Source organism: Patiria miniata, unplaced genomic scaffold (genome assembly GCF_015706575.1).
Source record: "Patiria miniata isolate m_02_andy unplaced genomic scaffold, ASM1570657v1 HiC_scaffold_14, whole genome shotgun sequence".
Taxonomy (NCBI): Eukaryota; Metazoa; Echinodermata; class Asteroidea; order Valvatida; family Asterinidae; genus Patiria; species Patiria miniata.
Window position 1 is genome coordinate 5494847 of NW_024037052.1, and position 21042 is coordinate 5515888.

General features: G+C 41.6%; 1 non-coding gene and 1 pseudogene across 1 annotated transcript; one reads left to right on the top strand and one right to left on the bottom strand.

Annotated features, from left to right (window-relative positions):
• Positions 1–878: 878 nt before the first annotated feature.
• On the bottom strand, positions 879–954 carry Trnas-aga. The gene has a single exon. It is a non-coding gene; the product is annotated as a tRNA-Ser (tRNA).
• A 273-nt stretch (positions 955–1227) lies between these two features.
• LOC119721950 lies at positions 1228–20640 on the top strand (annotated as a pseudogene).
• Positions 20641–21042: the final 402 nt, after the last annotated feature.

Below are 21042 nucleotides of genomic sequence, written 5' to 3' on the forward strand. Positions count from 1 at the left end.
TGGATCATTTGCGTTTCCAAAAATTGTAAGGGTTAAATAATAACATGCCCTTAAAATTTGCTTTTTGTTTGTGGTGTCTATATAGGTTAGTAATTCCTCATTTTTTGTCATTCAAACGAATGACAAAAAACGAATTTGCATTGTCAATTCAACGCCGATTGCTTCACGAGACGAATTTCAAAGATTTTGGACGAATCGGAATGCTAACAATTTGAATTATACTGAACCTTAAATGAAATCTAGTGGTGGCTTTTTGAAATTCAAATTGAGAAGTGAGTTTGGCGATGATCGGGGACGAAATTAAAGTATCGATATAGGGAATTCGTGTGATAGTGTTAAAATAGCCGGGAAAACCTATATTTTAAGAATTCGATGTACACCTAATGTTTCCAACAACTTCCATTTTTCACAACGCGAAAACATCGTCGCCATTGTAAAGCATAGAGCGAGGAACCCAAACGCGGTGTGACCTTGTGACCCATACGCCCACTGATTGGTCGAGCTCCAGTATGGCCTGTTTAATATTCATAAGTCATTCATTGCACGCTAGCACGTGCTATTCACAATTTTTTTCAGACCAACGTACGTACGTCGGCGTACTTACGTTCGTTTACACGCGTACATGTGATTGCAAATCATGAAATCTCGCAAAAGTCTTCATTTTCCAACCGGCGATTCGGACCAAACGTTAGAGGTCTCCTGCACGCGTTTCACATGAAAATGAAGCGTATACTTTCCTCTATCTACTGAGCCTTGCCGTTTCTTCACTGCGTGCTTGACCTCGGGACAAGAAACTGAGGTCAAACATGGCTGTGTGCGTGACACGGCCACTGACTGCCTACTCAGTGTGTTACCTCCCCGAGTTAAAGTTGGAAAAATCACTCGGGTGGGACTCGAACCCACGACCTCCTGCAGCTTTCTAGTGCAGATATCTTACCACTCGACCACCGAGCTTGCGGGATCGGTTGGCTGGTTCGAATCTGATATGCGGGTACCGCAATGAAACTACCCATAAGATGTAAATCAATAATGTAAATTGATGTTCATTAATTATATTAATAAATCAATTGATGTACATCGGCCCGACGCAAATTCATCTTATGAATAGCTTAATCGCACTGGACAGTTTAGGGCATGACACCGGTTCACAGGTTCATGCGAAAGCGCTATAGAGCGAAGCGATTTAAGTGACGTCATTATGTTTCATTGTGGCGTTCGACGTTACCACGCTATATCATGAACCACCGGCATCAAACTTGACCTGGGTATGACTATTGGTATGCAGGTCATGAATTGTAATATTGCCAGAGGCAGTATTGTAATATACTGCAAGGGGCAGTCAGTATATGCACAACAAGTTTTAAAAGGAACGTGAGTTTGTATATTGGCTTCATTCAGCAAACAGCTCGTCTGTGGAACTGCACGGCTTTCGTCGAACTCATTCAGGTAAGCTGGTCGCTTGTGTCTTGCCTTTTATCATGCAACCTGCATGACGTGAATGTCCAGAACCGACTCGCAGGCCTATCTTTTCTCTCTTCGATCGCAAAACGTACCTTGGCAAGGATTTTTCTTGTAAAGATAACCTTTCCATATTTGTTTATCGATCAAGATCAATTAATGAGGCGAAGGACCCAGTATTTGAATATTTTTTTAAATTGAAACACTTTTTTGTGTGAATTATACGCTAGCATTGATTCAAGGCTGGTTGGTACTAATGCAGCCGGTTCCGATCCCTGGCAAGCGCAGTCAAACCGCCATGGTGGTAGAGGCCACTTTCAACAAGGTGAAGCAACTCCAATCTTGCGAACTTTGGCAACGCTACCCTGGAAATTCCGATCATTCATCGCGCATTAGCTATAATACATTGCGCATGAGGTATGCTCGGAATTTCCTGGGTAGCCCTGCCAAAGTTAGGCCTAAAAAAGAAGAAGTTATGTTGGCGTAACGGGCCAGAAAAAATAGGGTAGGTAGGTCGGTGTTTTTTTTTTTTTTTTTGTAATCCCAGCAACGAAAATGACATTAAGCCGGTAGTACACGATAACAAAAGAAAACAAGGCTACACACAATAGTTGTATACTTTTAAACTCTGAGTGACATATCAAAAAGCGGAATCCAAAATCAGAAAAAATGTTAGCCGTTTCATCTGCATCGACATCTTTATATGGACCCGATTCTTCCTTTGAAGTTCGTATTTTTAGCACGGTGTAACCCGCTTTTACACAATCGGCACAGCTCTGGGCGATTACCCCCAGCTCTAGACTCAAATTTATCCGCATTAAACGGTCGCAAATGACCGAAGATCCCCATTTGCCCTTGATGGAAACACTACGCTTCGGTACCGGGCGCCATGATGCGACGGCGTACGCGCGTTAACCACGGGCCGGGGGCCGGCCGGGTCGCGTCGGCCGCCGGGGTTACAGAATAGTTTACCATTTTTAGAATAAATATATATCAATTGTTATCGTGTAAAATAGTGGAAAATTAATTAAAATAATTTATATTATAATGAACTATTTTTTTTAACATGGAATAAATAGCGAAGTATTTTCAGTAGTGTATGTAGCAGTTCGCGCCGTGCAACAGTCTAGGACGAGGCTATACATGTACTGTACATGTACATGTGCATCTATCATGCATGCATGGTGCATCGATCTCCGCACGCGCACTGCCTGTAGGCCTGCGCGTATGCATATTCGCGATCTTCTGCATGTTCGTTGTGTCATGGAGAGGAAGGTGCAAAACATTGTGCACTCCAAAGTTCCACGCGCGCTATCGTCATACAATTGAGGAGAAACGGTCAGAAATGGTTTGAAAACGTATTGAAAATTAATTTCTATAGATTTTAATGATATTTCTTCCCTTCAAAAAAAAAAAAATATCCAGGGTCGGCCGCAATTTTAGGGTCGGTCGGGTTACGCCAACATAACACTTTTTTTTTTTAGGCCTTACCAAGAATGGAGTTTTTTCATCTTGTTGATAGCGTTGGCTACTGCCACGGTGGCTTTGCCGTTCTTGTCCGGGACCGGCTGCATTTGTGGAATAAAAGCAAAATCCATTGTTGGACCTAGACTGATTTTACGCAAGCTTTGCGAATTTACTGCTACTGTGAAGCACACTGCGTTGTTCCGGGGGATGGGTTGGCATTTTGAGAGGAAGGGGTGAATATTTTCATCGATAAATGAATCATATCTTTTTAAAATCCAGTTGAATAATCAAAGTTACCCTGACGGATTCCAGAGAAGAAATCGAAGGAGAGAAAACAAAATTGCAAGTTTGAAATACAACTGTAATCGATTTGGTCATTTTCTACTCTGCTGTGAGTTTTCCGAACCAAACAAACTGACAAGAGAGATTTGTTTTCATAGGGTGCAACTGCAAAACTTATTTTTATTGCTGACTTTACCAAGCAGACCTTTTAGTTTATTGTGACCGATTAGCTCATTTCAATAGATGGATCATAATATTATGATCTGTTCACTGGAAAGAAAAACTCAATTTACCAAAAAAAGTACACGATAGTTCCCTTCCAATATCCATTAAATATTGCAGTTTGCAATTTGGATCAACGCCAAGAACGTTCTCTGGACGTGTCAGTTATATGCAAATGTTACTGACGTCACTTGCATATTCTGTCATGATTGACCAGTCACTGACTCGTCCTCGCTGCACTTGCTCTCATTTGCATCTCCATTGTGCCTGCTGTATTTTAACTACTGGCAAGCTACGCAAACACCTGACCCTTTTTGGATTCTCTTACGCAGGCGAAATCAGAAATATTTTGTATACACAAAAATTAAACACACCCTGTCACAGAGACTGTTCTTGGCGTTTGTGGTGTTTTTGCATTAGAAAAAAATGTTTGTTTTGGATTTTACAAATTAGTCTTTCGTTAGAACAAAGTATTTTTGGGGGGGGGGGGGTAGTCTAGGCAATTGCTGTAGGTTTTTTTTTTCAAAATGATTTTCCTAGTTTTTGCGGCCCAAGAGGGGTGTTTAGAGCCCCTAAACCCACCGTAGATCCGCCATTGAATTCGTTAGGTTTAGAAATCCTTGAAGTGGATTTTTTTTCAGCAGACGTGCACTGTAGCCCCTGACCCTTTCTTTGTCCTTTATTCACCCTTTTCAGTTTCGGCTTGCGTGAGAGTATCTTTTGATAAACCATTGATGACATGAACAGCGGTGGTTTAATACTGCTCTTTTATATCAAAAAGCGCGTGACATGTTGCCCAAGAAGTCTGCCACTATTTTTTTTTTTTTTTAAGAAAACTTTAGAATACGTGTCAACAAAAAATGGTACACCCGGTAAATTAAAAAAAGTTCAGAACAACTCGTAAATCATACCAGATTTCCACAACACATTTAGGTAACAAAAAAAGTCTCCGCTTTCTGGTATGCGCGCGTCGCCGTAGCCATGCGCGTCGGTAAAATGAAAAAGTTTTTTTTTCAATGAAAGATGCTGGAATCCTGCTGCACAATTGTAATGTGGGGTTACGATCGAGAATAAGCTTTATGTGGTCTCTCTGGACTCCCATATATTTGCACCAAGTTAGGCGGGCACCATTTGCAGTCATCAGCCGACATTTGAAAAAAAAAAACAAAGCCGCGTCGCCGCACCACATTTTGGGCAAGCTCCATACCAGAAACCGGAGACTTTTTTTGGCCTTACCCTCCCTATTTTCACAGTACATGTACTCTTTTACCGGGGGGGGGGGGTACGTTTGCAAGTGGTTAATATTATGTGCAATAACAACTTGAACACATTTGGAATTCAAAACGTTATTTTCAGCATGTGTAATAAAACACGTAAACCGATGAAGATCTTGTTTCTTTTTTTCTGGGGGGGGGTGGTTGGGGTGTTTTGTTTGTTTGTTTGTATTTACTTATTTATTTTTGTTGTTGTGGTCGGTGTAGAATATTATGTTAATCTATCTCCATCACTATGAGCACCCTCAAGGCCGATGTTTTAAAATATGCATATTGTCTGTGTAATTTGCATATTAAGGTCTACATATGGACTTGATCAATTTTGCTGGATCAGTGCACATCAGAACAGAAAGTTATGTTCATTACCATGCACGATTTGGGAGAGAGGGGTACCCCAAAGTGTTCCTAATTTCTCAAAAGAATTCTCGAGAATCCGGAAACACAATGACTAACACTATTAGAGGGAGGGGGAGGGGGGCTCACATCTTGCTTCAAATGTAAAGGCATGATGACTTGAAAAGCTTCATCCAGCGTTCCCTTTCAAGCAGTGTCAAGAGATGCTTACTCGGCCCACAGTGCGTTTTGTTTTTGAATTTCCCTTTCACAACTTCGTATCTTTCTTTGCATGGACTTGGTCGTGTTAATTGCTTGTTAAGAAACGATACTTTTGTGTAACGTAGAATTGACTGTGCGTCGTATGCCGGTATGGCACACGGCTAGTGGGTAGTTCCACAGCTGCTGCTTTTGTGCAGTCCCGCTACCACACAAAGGCTGTGCAGTCAAGCGGGCCACTTGCTCTATGTGTGGAGGAATGTCCCCATTATGACCCGTCCTTAAAGCTATAGTCCATCATTTGTAATTAGTGCATTTTGTTCGTTTGAAGCAACAAAAGTGTTCAAAATCTAATGAAGGATACTGAACAACTTACTTGATGAAGTTTCAGCTCAGCTTCAGCTGTATATTCCGAGAAAAACAGCATTCTAAGATCTCAATTTCAAATCAAAAGTTACTGAATCATGTTTTGAATTGTTTTGAATTGCAGCTATACGCGACGTCGCGCACTGATCCGACGAATTATAACAACCGCGCGCGCGTGTGCGTCGTTCCAATACTTGTGCGCGCTGCGCTGAATAACAAAACGAACTACTAATTTAAATTTTCCTACGGTGCTTCTTAAGAATCACCGTTGGAAATGCCTTCTTTCGTTGATTACTTCAAAATGACAGCTTCCCAGAAAGAATAATTTCACAGGGAGTTTAGTCCCCTTACTATCTTTCAACCAAGTTTGTTTTTCAACAATAATTACGCCAGTCACTTTTCGGATGGCTGCAAATGATGGACTATAGCTTTGGGGTTAAGCAATACGCGTGAATCACAATACGCGGCACACTTCGGCGCTGTATTGATCTCCATGGTCCCTCCATATGTCTGTGGTCCCTCCCATTGGAGCTTTTGTAAATGGTCACAAAGCGCCCTCTACGTTCGTGCTAGAGTCCATACTGCTCCACACTGCCACATTGTTTTTCTTGCCTTTCCGAATCTTGTGAAGTGACAAAAAGTGACATCGTGTACTAGTGGATGTGGAGACGTCAGCCAAGATTTGCAGAGGCAAAATCACACATTTTAGGCCTACCGATGATCTTCAAGAACAGACAACAGATTTCATGTGACTGGTTCAGCATTTGTGATTCGTGAATGTTTGCACCTGTACACGTGCGCGTATCATACTGTGTACAGTATATAATGACAGAAAGTCGCAGAAATTTGTGACTGTGTGCTAAATTCCAGTGACGCGATTTCCCCTTTATACGGCTCTGTACCATCTAGTCATTCATAAGCACTTGATATATAATGAGCGCTTTATCTCAATCTTTTTTTAATGTCGTTTTGTTGTTTAACTACTTTTTGCGTTTTGAGTGGCTACAACGATTTTGTTTTGTTCGGCACAAAGATCCGGGGGATGATCCAATGGCCCTTCCCCACCTCCTGGTAAAACAGGGCGGATATATCCTACATCCCCCTCGGGATACTAGCTACGCCCATGCTCCATCTGTTATGCCTGAGGTAGAATACAGTCTCTGTACGCGTAATATTCTGTAGAATATACGCACGCTTGTTTTGGTCAGAAATTGTACAAGATTATCGTAAAATTTGGCTTCATGAAGTTTGATCGTTCACTGTAAAAAAAAAATTCTAGCAGAATCGAATACGTAACCTATAATATTTGCTATAGCTGCTATCGCAAGCAACAGGGACCATGTTTATTTAATTCGAGAGTCACGGTCGAAAGAGATTATCGAGGCCATGGATTCACCTTTTGAAATTATCGGGAAAACAACTTCAGCAGAAAACCGAAGGGGCGATAGGCAATTTCGCTAGTCACGACCGATAGAGCGTAAAGTACTAGGCCATGGGTTCACCTTTTGAAATTCTCGATAATCAACTGAAAACTGAGTGAGGGGTCAAATCAAGCTTTATCAATACATGTACATGTAGTTGATTGTGACTGTCTATTTTAGACTGGCCTTGATCTAACAGGAGCATTTGGGTCTTCTTGTTGGGTCTTCTTGGTTGATTATCGAGAAATCCAATAGCCTAGATCTGCATGGTTCGTTTGTACCAAGAGCGGCGATTTGTCATGATTGGGGACAACACTTGCTTGAACAATTCCGCAAGCTATAGGGAGGTGGCATTTGTGGTGTGAAGGACGGGGGGGGGGGGGGGATTTCTGGCGCCTTCAAGCATTTAAACAAAATTTACTGTTACACTTTTTTTTCTATGTTGGATTTTGTTTGATTCCAAATGCAGAGCACTGAATGTCTGAAGTATATGGTTGTAAGTCTATGGAATATCCCCTTGCACAGCAAGGGTCTATGATACGCGAGCAGAATCGGCGATTAATTATGCAAAACAAGACTGCGTCTTGACCCTTCCGGTAACCCGTTGTTGTATTACAAAAATATGGCAGCCTCGAACTATGCCGTAGAGGCCCAAATGGCCTACGTTTTCATTTGGACATAAATTTGTTATCTTTTTACTGATTTTCCTGATTTTGTTTGACATTTGTGAAATTTCTTTGAAATGTCCCTCGGATATCGACGTTTCCTTAAATTTTCTTAAAATTTTTCATTTCCTTAGAAATTTCCTCACTTTACTATAACCTTAAAATAAGGCAATTTCCTTCAAAGTGGAAGCACTGTCCAGACTGCTGCTGCTAAATAGTTTTGCTTTCCTTTCAGCAGGGGCGGATCTAGGCTTTCAGGAAACTGTGGGGAGGGTACGTGATATGATAGGGTGATATGAATCAAATTTTTTTTTTTTACAAACCCTTTAGTTAATTGGTCCACAAAATGCATTAATAGCAGAACATTTTGAGGGCATGCAAATCGTTATTTGGCTGGCGTGGGCAATTTTGGGCCTATTTTACTGGCCTGCACCCCTATGGGTGCAGACCTGTAAATCGGCTCCCCCATAGACTTCAGTGATAATTACGCGAACTTCCAAAACGTATTCAAAATACTCACAACTCTCCAAGGTGTTTGAGACACCAATCGAATTAAAGCTTATTTCATCATCTTTCATTTACCGTTCAGTTTTTGTTCAATCATCCGATGACTCAAGGGCGGATCCGGGGGGGGGGGGGGCAAAGGGGGCCATCCCCCCCCCCCAAAAAAAAAACGAAACCAATTTTTTATATTTTTTATGTGACATCGCAATAAAGGCAGGCAATGAGTACACCACCATCTTTTCCTCAAAAAAACATTGGTTAAAGTGGTCAGAAATTGCCTCAGATCGCACCACAGAGCATCTAGAATCCAAAAAAAATTTCGGGGCCCTTAAGCGTGCCCCGAACCCCACGCCGTTATTTTTTTGGCCCACTTTTTCGGGGGACCAAAAATTGTTTTGGCCCCCCCCCAAAAAAATTGTGTTCTGGATCCGCCCCTGCGATGACTTTTGGGAAAAAAATCCATCCAAAGATGATCACCCCGAAAAGTAGTCCTGTGGCCCATCGCCATTTTGAAAAATGATGCCTGCGCTCCAAATTTTATGCGAATTTCACAGAAAAAATACGAACTCACACTCCTGTGCACGGTTTGCACCCATCTTCTTTTTTTTACAAAGCGTCAAATTCATGGCCCTCAAAATGCCTTAATGGCAAAGAATTTGAGGGCATAGAAATCGTGATTTGGCCCGCGTAGACAATTCAGGGCTTATCTACAGGTCCGCACCCGGCCCTATGGTTGGGACTTCTCATTTTCAGCTCCCATTGGACGATTTTTGTTTACCCGATTGCCTGGGGTGTACACGTTCTCAGCTCTCATTGGACAAACAGTTTATCGGCTTTTTTTTTTACAAAGCGTCAAATTCATGGCCCTCAAAATGCCTTTATGGCAAAGAATTTGAGGGCATAGAAATCGTGATTTGGCCCGCGTAGACAATTCAGGGCTTATCTACAGGTCCGCACCCGGCACTATTGTTGGGGCTTCTCATTTTCAGCTCCCATTGGACGATTTTTGTTTACCCGATTGCCTGGGGTGTACACGTTCTCAGCTCTCCTTGGACAAACAGTTTATCGGCTGACGCGGGTCAGTTCTAGCCTGAGCTGAGTATCAGACAATCACTTGTGCCGAGCCACAGACGAACGTCTGATTATATCCTAGCATGCAAATTGAATGCAACCCACACGTCAGCTAATCTGCGTCAAACTTAGACATTATGACGTCAGTTCGATCAGAAATGTGGACTAAGCTGTTGATTGGTCAATTTGGATGCCATTTTTTAAAAATACAATATCACTGAATCTACTCGCATATCATAGACCCTTGCTGTGTATGTAAGGGGATCATTCCATTAACTACAATCCCGGCTAAAATGGTTGGTACACTTGGAAATAACCTTAGCCTCCAACGGTCACCAACTGCATGGTTAGTCAATTATAGGCTTGGTTAATTTCTTACTTTTCAACGACTCGGTTGCTAGATCGACGACGTATGAACTTGGTGGCTTTTATAATTGTTCGAAAAGTACGAAGGATAGCGCGTTTGTCCTTTGCGAATAGCACACTGCAAACACACCCAACCACATGGCGGGCTTTACCTTCGAATCGGTAATCTTTACACAAGGGGTGACAACTTTCACTGCAACTTTGTAAGTTTACCATTGGAAAAGTAAAACATCGGACGTGTTTACGCAACTCGTGTAAATATACATAAACATGTGTATACATAAAAAAAAAATTCAATCTAAATTCTTTAGGTCAATTTTTATTTAAACTGTGTATTTACTTGCACAACTTTTTTACCTATTATTCTTTACTATTTATTCAGTGTGTGCAAAGAACCAGCCATCAGGCTGCGAAGGTTGATTGTGATTTGTCAACGTTGGAGGCGTTAGCTCGAAATCTTGATTCTGATTGGCCAACATCATAATTTCTACATATTTTGTTATCAAATGCTTTGGGTCCGTATCCATCCAACGAAACAGTTTTTTTTACCTGAAGTTTCTACCAGAGGGTGCTATATAGTATATTCCCATTTTTGGGGGCAAAATCATCTCCTTTTGGGACTTAGTTTAAACTATAAAAGTAATAATTGAAAAACAAATCATACAGCTATCCAGGAACCAAGACCTGGTTTAGATACACAGGCGTGTAGTAGGTTAAGTGTGTGAAGGATCGAAGTTGACTAAACTCTCAAAGTTTCAAAAGAGAAGTATATAGGGCACACACTTCAACTAGATCATGCTATCTTTGAACCATTGTCTGTGCTATGAGTCACTGTGGCGTGATCTGTCTCTTGTTGGGTAGGGCCTAGGTGGGGAATCGCTTTACCTGTTTGCATCAGAAGATATTTACTTCTTACGCTTCGTCTTTTAGTGTACTCACTGGACTATCAAAGACTTGCATAGAGACAACAAACAACCTTTTAAAGATAAGATATTTGGATGCGTCCACAGGTTGATCATTATTGATGAAACGTTGAATAATATAAATAATGTAATATATGAAATATAGGAGGGGCTGTTCAACAGTTATGGGAAGTTTATGTTGTATGTTTGTATTTTCCCAATGGAAGTAATTTCCAATAAACTATTGCTGAACGCAATGCTTTTTGATAAAGTACAAGTAAAAAAAATTCACAAAAAAATTTAAGGTAAAATAAAGGTTTTTTTCAGTTGAAAACGGGTTACCAACGAAAAACTATTACATGACGGTCAGTTACGGGTAATAGAAAATGACGGTGACCGTAATTCCTACATACAATCCCGGCCAAAATGGTTGGGACACTTGGAAATAACCTTAGCCTCCAACGGTCACCAACTTCCCCGCTCCCCTGGTCAATGTTGTTCTCTCCAGCGGATGGAGCACACACCGCGCAATGAGAGACAACTTTGAGTGGGGACTGGGGGTTGGGGGCCCAGCGAGATTTGGCCAGGATTGTAGGTCAGCTCTTCAGATGTATGTGCATTGTTAATAGCAAGCGTACTACCATGATCTGCGTTTCCTTCCCAAGATTTTGTGAAAGGGATTAGCACCGCAAGCACCCTTGGACAAGACGGCGCAGTGGGGGCGTGTCATCCTGATGACCTGATGGTATCCTGATCCCAGGCGATCCGTACTCGTCATAGTTGCACAAACTTTGGTCAGAAATTGGACAAGATTAGGACCTACATAAAAATGGCTTCACGAAGATTGACCGTACTTTTCGAGCGGCATCGGATTAAATTATACTACTTCGCAGGTCACGACCGATAGAGCGTATAGTGCCATGGGTTCAACCTTTTGAAATGCTCAGTTCAACCTTTTGAAATGCTCAACAATAACGTCAGCCGAAAACTGAAAGATCAATGGTTTATTGTGACCATGCTCTATGTTGTGAATACGGGTAGGTTTAGACTGACCTGTTTTCCTTCCTCCATGACGTAACAGGGGAATTTGGATCTTCTTGAATGATTGGGTTCGTTTTTACCAGGAGCGGTGAATTGGGAAAAACGCTTGAAAAATTCCACAAGCGTGGGAGGTGGAATTTGTGCTAAATTATAAGGGGGGGGGGGGTCACTTGCATGCTTGTTACTCACGTACGTATATAGGTACAAGTTCTGTGTGACCGCTTATACTTGTTCTCTTTCGGTTCATGAATAATGTTGTCTATAAATCAAAAAGACAATCAACAGATCAATCACAGGTGCCCTATGATAATAATAGGGCTGATGGCATTGCAATTGAAACACTTCCATCTTTTTTTTCACTAATGTAAAACTGATGAAAATCTAAAAGATACTACCAACCCGCACAGGGGCGGATCCAGGAATTTTGCGCGGGGGGGGGGGGGTTCATCAGCAAATCAATTCTGAAATGTAGACCGGTTTTTGTTCGGACACTTGGCCTTGTAAATTAAAAGGGGGGGGGGGCTCGTACCCTACTTTCAATGGGGGCGCTGTTCAATTCCGACGATTATTAACACTATATTAAAGAATAGTGTACAAATACCCCCATCCATGCTAACCAAGCTGGATATGTTCGCATTTTTTTTTTGCACAGGCAGACATTATTACAAGTATAATTTTTTGTGGGTGTCAGAGCAGGGGAGGGGGGGGGGGGTTTGCATTATGTTTCATGAAATTATATGGAAAATGGTTTTTGACAGAGCAGGGGGGGGGGGGGGTGTTTGATCCCTGGATCCGCGCCTGCTGCATACAATAACAAAATATTACGCTTATCAATGTTGATTTTCGGGAGAAAAAAGAGAAGAACAAAATTCCTGAATGGTGCTCGTTTCATTCTGTTATCGCATTTGGAGAATGGCCTTCGAAATTTTAACTCTATTATTATTCTAAATTACCGTAAATTTCGGTGTCGAGATTTTCATGACATTAGCGGCACTTTACATGTTCATTATTGTATTTCTAAATTCCAAATTAAAGCCTAACAGAATTTACTTATATCTTTCTAGTAATGAACAAACTCAAAAGTGTGCCCTATAGGCCTATAGGCACTGTAGCTCGCACGTCGGAAGGAACCTGTAAGAAGAAGACAATGAGAAAAAAAATACAGTTTTAGAGGTGGGAGGAAATCCCAAGAAGACTAATTCGGGGAAAACCCACAGAATCAAGTAGGGACGAAAAACCCAGTCCACATGTTGATCTGGACAGTACGGGAATCGTGAAAGGGCCGCTATAGCGGTGGAAGGCGAAGAAAGTAACCTCTATCCTTTGAAACAGGCACAGCCATCATAAATGGCGCAATGTGTTACATTCTTTTGCACGGAAAGTCTTTTCAAGAAAACACTACAAGCGGCCATTGAGTCAACAGCTGGAAAAAGTCTGTTCACAATAATCTTATGCAGCAGCTGACAACTCACAAACCTTAAAATTATCACATAGGGCCTACTCCAGTCTTTATGATAGGCCTAGTAAACGTCTTGTCCTTAAGGATTCAGTCATATCAAGGGAATTGTTCATTCTTTGGAAATAACAGAGTTACTTATGTTATTTACTTCATGACTTACTTCTGTATGTATTGGATCTCCTCAGATTTTGACAGTGTTTGGAAAATCAGGCATTAGCAGCGAAGAAGGAAAATGGCTTCGAAAATGCAGCAAATGGTTGAAAACTACAAGAAGGACGTGTCCAAGGCGCTGGAAAAGTACCAAGTCCTCCGCGATCTGGACATCTTCGTGCTGGACAACTCCATCCGTGAGAGCACCGTGGGGCAGCTACGGGGCCACACCCTGGAGAGCAAGTGGCAGATCTACAATGAGGTCAAGCAATGCGGCTTCAAGAACACCATCGTGGCCTCCTTCTCACACATGACTCGCGTGGACGACATCTTCATCATGGAACTGAAGGAGAGAGGAGAGGACCCAGAAGGCCTGTGGGCTTTCTCTGAGATCACCGAAGGTAGGCCTATATAATATAATATATAAATTGTACATTTCTTTTCTCATTCAATACCCTGCACTCTCGTGAAGCATTCAAATTGAGTGAATGAGAACTCTAAATAACGCCACTTTAAGGGTTCACATCGACATAAAGCTAAGGTTATCAATGTACTTTACATTCGATGTTCACAATTTTATATTTTTAGACTGAAGTAAACTTATAAGTTGCTCGAATTAACGGGATGCTTCTACTGTTTCTAACCAGATAATGACGTTGATACAGCGCTAGCATTCTGTCACAAATATGTATTGCAAAGTGATTTACTGCGTTTCGCCTTGGACCAAAGTAAAAGGGATGCAACGTAATTTTACTGCAATTTTCCTCATCAAAAATATCAATAGGCCTTTACCCCTAAAGAAAACTTTTCAGAAGTCCCTCCCCTATCAATATAAAGGGGAAAAGTGATACACGATTGCACAAAACCATTTTTGGCGAGGTCACAGGTTAAAATCCAGCTCATTTAAATTATTTGCTCAAGAAATAATTTGCTGTAGCTATAAGCGTTTCTTCAGATATGGCACAAGAGTATAACCAAACCAAAGGGCGCCCTCCTATTGTGTCCAACAACTCAAAAAGACTGATGATTATTGTGTCCAACAACTCAAAAAGACTGATGATTATTTTCATAGAGATGGTTTATTTTCTCGCCACCGACCTTCCTTTCATACTTCAATCGCTATCATTGCTATACTATAATGCGCCTATCTATAACTGTCCCCCCCCACTCCTCTCCCGGGCTGCCCCACCCAAGACGTGGGGATTGTCACCTTTGAAGTGACAAAATCCCCATCCCTCGGGAAAAATTTAGGTGACAATCCCATGCCCCGACATACATACGCGGGGCGCACTATAGTGATGGCCTTTCCATGTAGTACGTCAACGGTAATAATGTAATTTGAGTGACCCAAAATCCCCACTCTGGGGCATGAAAACGTGACCAAATCCCGACATCGGACCTGGGGCAGCGCGGGGGGGGGGGGGGGGGGAGACATTTTGACAGGCGCACAAAGCTCGGTTACAGCTCTATTTGTATGTATGTGTGCTGCGTTAACGAGTTGATCGTTCACGAGATTAATCACGCGACTTGCTCGTACACCACAATCCCTATTGCGATAACATTTCACTAAATTGCCTTCCTACTTCAGCCATAATCTCTTAATCACTTCCATTCTGCAATCTAAAACGTCCCTAGGAGATTTGACCCGTAATCCCCGTTCCATTTGGCCTGACACTTGTCAATGTCAAAATTGAACCAGACTTTGGTCACTGAGGTTTCTGGGTCAAAATGACCCGAAAATTGAGTCAGAGAAGTGTCATTTTGACCCAAAAGAGTGTCAATATTGACGGGGGTCTTTTTAAGTGTACCGCCATCACTCTTTACTGTGGTCACCAGTTAGCTGCACGTGAAATTGAAAACAAATTGAACAGAACCAGACATGCAAGGTAATCTTTGGGTTTTTGAACCACCAGGTTCGAAAGACAAGGTGCCAGACACCGTGAATGTACCTGTGGGCATCCGGAAATTGAAACCTGCTGGCCTGTACTGTGTGATCTTCGAGGTGGATCTGGGTGATGGGGTCTACGACTTCAACAAGTTCACCATCAAGGACATGTGCGAGTTGCTCAACAAGTGGAACAACTGGTGCTTCGACAATCTCAGCCCGAAAGCCAAGGTGATGTTCAGCTTCCGTGACCTACCAGACACCATGCCTGACCATTCTGACCGGGCGTTTGAGGTGGTGTCCTACATGGCCCAACTACCGCCGAATCGTCGTCCCTTCGGCATGATGTTCGAGGAGCCCCGAGGGAAGTCAATGCCAGAAGAGTGCGGGATGTGGGCCAGGTACATCCGTAAGAATATGGATGATCACGACTGGAAAGGGCACCTGCTGGTCCACGTTCACGAGAAGTTTGGCTACTGTGATGCCACGGCCCTGCAGGTTAGTTAAGACACTATTCTGTAGTCATTTACTGGTCAAAGATAGCAATCACTGGGCTTATGCATAATGGGAACCGATGCACAAGGAGCAAAGCTGTTTCGAAGTTTTTGTTTTTGTTTTTGAAAATCTAGGGAATGATACTACGATGTAATTTGCCTCTGGGACTCTGACCGGTGTTGTAGCCCAGTGTATATACAAGTCCTCATAAGTCCATCCCAAGTCGTATTAAGCAATACAAGACTTTTTCTTTGTTATTTTTCATTCCCTGCTACATGACCTGTGAAAAGACTTGTGATTTACTTTTGACCAGACCTGTGATGGACTCGAGCCAGACTTTGTTCAGGAATGTAGTTAATTAAATCTTTATTGTGAAAGCAATGTCACACAGTGATTTGAAGAGGAATAGCCGATGTCAAAATCAACGTATACATCATAAATACAATTAGATTTAAACAATTCCTGAATATTGTCAAATGTTGTTGAGTTTTCTTTGAAAACAGGTTCCTTTTTCAGGAGCCGTTTGAAAGGCATGAATCTTAAAAGCAACTATTTTATACTCCGTTTAAGGTTCTCATGGATGGTGCTGACGGAATCTGGGCCAGTGTCTGCGCTGAGGGTGCCTCTATGGGTAACGCCCCTTCCTGTGTCACCTTGCTGAATCTCATCCGCATGGGAAACAAGAAGGTCCTAGAGAAGTTTGACTGCTCCTACCTGAGGAAAGCTGCCATTAACGTGACTAGGATCACCACTGGTGAAGACCCCCACATCAAGCAGCCGGTCTTCGGTGCCCGAGCCACTGACTTCGTCTTCGATCTTAAGCCTGAGAGTTTGACTTGGCTAAGTTCTTTGGGGAGAAGGCTCCCGTGAGAATCACCACCATGGCCAGCAAAGAGATGATCCAGCAGCGCTTGATCGACCTCTTCGGGGAGGACGAACAGCAGTTTACCTTGGAGCTGGCCCACCAGATGAAGGAGCTTATTTTGGAAGACCTCCGAACTGAAAGGTAGGCTCATAAGTTTTATCTAACCTTTTTGACAACGCCATCGTGACTTGGGTTAGCAATTTTGACTCCGAGGTAAACCCAAGACGCGAATCGATTGCACACAGAAGGCCCCTACACACGCCGAGTGACATGTCACACGTACGTTTCATTCCCATACGCCGTGCGGTATAAGCTTTGAGAAGCTGCGGAAACCACACGTTATAGGATCGGCCCTGGCAACCAGGCACTCCGTCTTATTAGATGTCAAATTTAACTGCTTTGTTTGCGCGTTATTTAATGAAAACATTACTTGAAATCAATGTTCTGTAATGAGCAAGCCCTAAAAATTCCATAGTTAGAAATTTGTTTCGGGGAAAACTTCCATGTGGTGATTTTTCTCCTGTAAACAGGTTGAAACATTCAAATTTTCGATCGTTCACGCATGTGCCACTATTTCGTTGAAGAAGTTTTGACAATCGAAGTTTTCACGGGGCAATGCAGCACCGAACGTACATATTCACATGGCAATCTTTTACACACAATATATTTTTTTCTAGATTATTTTTATTTGTAAAAGCGCGGATATCAAAACGTCAGACATTTTACGCATTTTTAAGAGTTTTATGTCGATGTTGTTTTTTGTGTCAATATTCAAACGCGGTTGATCAAGAGTAAAGAAAAAAAAAAATCTAGCGAAGATGTGTTCACAAGTCTGGTTACTTGGGTCTCCCCTTCACCATTATGTACCTCTGACTATGTTCTTGTCAAAATTCAGTTCAGTCTTCAGTGTAAACAAACGAATTTCGAGAAAAGACAGTATACGTGACCCGGAAAGTGATACAGAGAAGTGTTATTTTGTTCCGGAAAAGCGTTTTTTCTTACCCGGAAAGTGTCATATTGACCCGAAAAAGTATCAGGTCAAATAAGACCCGGATTCGGGTCAATTTTGACTTGATACTGTGAAGAGTGTGACAAGTCACTCGGCCTGTACAAAGTCTCTGTTCTGTTCGCCAAAAGTCAGAGTAGAACGTCACGATAACATTGTCGAAAGGCTATATGGTCTTGTCCTGTCAATAGTAAGTTTACTTGCCATAGTTGTCAGCGTTTCAGATAATCTACATCTGGATTATGGTTTCTCGACGGTGAGACTTCTCGTACTTCAAGTCAATGTTAGGCTCATTGCCAACCTCGTTTGGCAGGTTTGTTTTATTCAAAATTAAACTTTCTTAAAATTCCGCAATAACGAAAGCCAGGATTATGTTTAAATTGACAGCCTACAAAATATTACCCTGTAACTTTCCTTAGGTCTGTTTACAACTGCAAAAGCCAAAAAACTCTGAACGTGCACATCATAAGACATTCATTTGAACTATGAGACAGTTACTAAGATCAGAGATGTATGAGTGGGTCCCGACTCGAAAGTTAAGGTAAAGAAAAGTATACATATATGGCACAAATATGATAATATATTAAGTTTGTTGCAATTAAAAAAAATATATTTCAATGGACCTGGCGTTGATATAAAGGCTGACTTTTATATTTATTAATGACTTTTTATCTTATTCATTTTGAACTGTGTAGGAGGGAGGAATACATGAGCATAGTGGGCCTGGCTCTGTTGTTCGATCGAGCTGGAGGCAAACTGACCGAGAAAATGAGAGATGCCATCGATGCGTTTGAGGTCAAAGCGCCTCATGCCAAGATTCTGATGGGCAAGGTGCGCGAGATCTGGGACGAGTGGGATCTGAAAGATGAGGTGCAGGGAGACGACATGCTGCAGTTCGACACCTTCTACAACGGCTTCATGGCGCCCTACTTCTCCTGCTACCGCTGCTCTGACACTCGGTGCGCGCTGGAAGCCATCGATATGGATTCAGACGGCCAGGTGGATTGGAACGAGTTCGAGACCTACCTGAAGTGGGCCCTCGCCCAGTATCCAGAAATTGACACCGTGCAGGAGCTGCTGGATATCACCTTCCAGAAAGGCCTGATCCCAGCCATGCAGGATGAGTTCCTTAGGTTGCAGTCCCAGTCTGCTGAATAAGTTTCCACACACACCAACGACAACCCCCAACTTCATATACAATTTGGGGACATACCCACAACTTTTCAAACTGTCCGTGACACACATCAAATTAACGTTTCATTTACCCTCTTTCACTTCTTTTCAATTTCGGGGTCTGGCTCGAAATGATGACTTTTGGGTCATTTTGCCCCCAAAGTTGAACAACTATAAAATTATAGTGAGTTGTCCTGAAGCTAATCACCATTTTGATTGACAATCCACCCACTCTATTGCAAAATACAGGTCATTTCGGGTCAAATTTCATCCAAATTTCTAAGAAATAGGGTACGGTACAAGCTTTAAGACTAGCTGGAACGCTTCATTTTCACAAAAACTCCTTTGAAAGCCAAATTGATCTCTATTAACATATCAGTTGTCAGTGTGCTAATTTAATTGTTTAGCGTCATTGCATACTGTGCCCAATCACTTGTCTGCAATCCTCAACAAGTATGAGTGGGCTGACCTTCGTATCCTCCATACATAACATATAGGGAGTTGTGTAGACCTGATGTCAATGTCAAGTCATCAAACTCAACAATTTAAAAAGCCTATATTTATAAAGTAAAAATTCAAAATCGAGTAGTGAAGGAGGGGTTGACCCCCAAAAAACACGAATAGGAAAATCAGGCACAAAAAGTAGCACATGCCTGCTAAGGCCCCCCCCCCCCAAGCCCAGATATATCTCCCTTAAGCCCCTGGGCCGGCTAGAATGAGTATTTTAGGTTACTCAAAAAGGGGTTCGGGAGTATTTTAAGTTACTCTTAAAGGGATCGAAGTAGATTTTAAGGTTACTGAGGGGGTCAAATAAGTATTTAGGGTTTCTATAAATAATAAACACACAACTGATATGCGTAATGTGGTGTTTGCAAGGTATTTCGTTTGTTTTATTAATTAATCGGCCATTTTTGCATCTATATTACTTTTTCTTGTATAATCGATTAATGTATAATAAGGCAAGCATATATGTTTTTTGTATATTTGGGCTTTTGAACGTATTTTTTTAAAGTAATAATTCAGAGTATAAGTTTGATAGTGGTTAACATTTTATGATTACAATGTATTTAGCCCACTGAATGGCATTAACTATACGCAAGGTAAAAAAAGTGAGATAATTAGCAAGAAACACTTTTCATCTGTGCCTCAAAGAACAATTAAAACCATTATGTTGATCTTTATTTATAAACATGTGTTGGACAATACAATCCTCATGATGCTAAGCTGCACTTAGGCCCTAAGTTTTAATCTTTTATTCGCCCACAATATACTATTGGCTGCGTTTTGAGTATAGTGTTTGTAGTTCAGGTCAGTGAAACAGTTACGCAATATACTCTGCCCGACAATTTATGTGAAATGTATTAAAAAAATTAATTGTTGATTAACAGACTAAGCATTTTCCTACTTCGTTTGAGATGTTGCTAAGAAGTGAAGCCAGTTGCATTGTATTTTGGGAAAATTGAGCCCCAAAAAAGGATATAGGATAGGATATAATGATCAACTCTCATGTCATATTTCATGACACACTTTCTGCCACAAACTCTAGTGGTCATTAGTTTTCATTTTCAATGTTTTCGAAATGTATACTAAAATGAATTGCTTATTTTGTTTGACTATGCTCTACTATTGTTTAAAGGGTGTTGGATATTTTGTAGATTCCAATAGAAGTTAATCAGTGGTAATTGGGGAGTTTACTGAAGTATTAATGTATTCGAAAATATTATAGTCAGTGGTTAGATGGTTTAATACTTTCTGCGATAATGCGGAGGTTATAAGGGGCATATAAAATTAAATTCAAAGTTGATATCTGGGTTTTTTTGGCCAACAGTTACAATTGATAATAGGTTCAACGATTTCATTTCACTTTGATCTTTGTCAAAAGCGTTAAATAATCACCTATTACTGTTATTTAACCCTTACACAGATTTGTTAGTTATAATTGCAGAATGAGTGTCTCAGTTTGTCCGATTCTCACAGTAATATGAAGCATTAAAATTCAATTGGTCGGTACCTCAACGTGTGAGCTTTCACCGAGACATCCCTGATTAGGTGTCTTATTATCGTGGTTTTCAGTTGAAAAACACGGTTTCCTGGTCAGCATAATTCAAGCAAAATGTTGAAATAACTTTCATGCAGCAACCGGTCACCAGTGTAGTGCGAATTCTGACCATTCAAGGGGCGCCTTCTATCGGGTCTTCCACATCCGTTGTTGTACCAATCAACAGCTTAGTCCACATTTCTGATCGATGTGACGTCACAGTTTCTAAATTCGACCCCGTTGGCTGGCGCGCGGGGTCGCATAAAATTTGCATGCTAGGATATATCACACGTTCAACCGTGGCTCTGCACACGTGAATGTCTGATCTTCAGACTACGGAATTCGGCAATGGCGGATCCGGGGGGGGGGGGGGCAAACGG